Consider the following 666-nt stretch of genomic DNA (forward strand, 5'->3'; position numbering starts at 1 on the left):
AATCTTTACCTCTGTAAGCGTAAAGATGCATGTGGGTTCTGTTTTTGTTTACCTGTACGTACTCATAATGACATGTAAGTTTTACCTTCGCCTCTCCAGAAAGCCAGGGACTCCTCATGTGTATGCGATGTGTATAGGTGCACAAAACATCCCCGGAAAGCCAAGCACATGACTCATACACACAGACAGGTTCTCCGCATCACATTAATTAAGGAAATAACACGCTTTCTGTAGACGCCGACGGAGTGGAATCCATAGGGAAGAATGCCGAACATCAGCATTTTGGAACCTCTGGGACTTGCTGAAATAATCAAAGGGGAGGTCAGCATACGGACCTTTTTAATGGGAAGGGGGGAAAAAGGGGGGGGGGAAAGAGGGGAGGAAAAAGGGGAAGGGGAAAGGGGAAAGGGGAAGGGGGAGGGGGAAAGGGGAAGGGAAGGGGAAGGAGGGAAAAGGGGAGGGGGGAGGGGGAGGGAAGGGGGGGGAAAAGGGGGGGGGGGGGAGGGGAGAAGGGGGGAAAAGGGAGGGGGGGGAAAGAGGGGGGGAGAAAAGGGGGGAAAGAAAAGAAGAAAAGGGGGAGAGAGGGGGGAGGAAGAAAAGGGGGGAAGGGGAGAAAAAAAAGGGGGGAGGAAGAGGGAGGGAGGGAAAAGAGGGGAAAGAGGGAAA

This window comes from Penaeus monodon, chromosome 24 (genome assembly GCF_015228065.2).
Source record: "Penaeus monodon isolate SGIC_2016 chromosome 24, NSTDA_Pmon_1, whole genome shotgun sequence".
NCBI classification, from domain to species: domain Eukaryota; kingdom Metazoa; phylum Arthropoda; class Malacostraca; order Decapoda; family Penaeidae; genus Penaeus; species Penaeus monodon.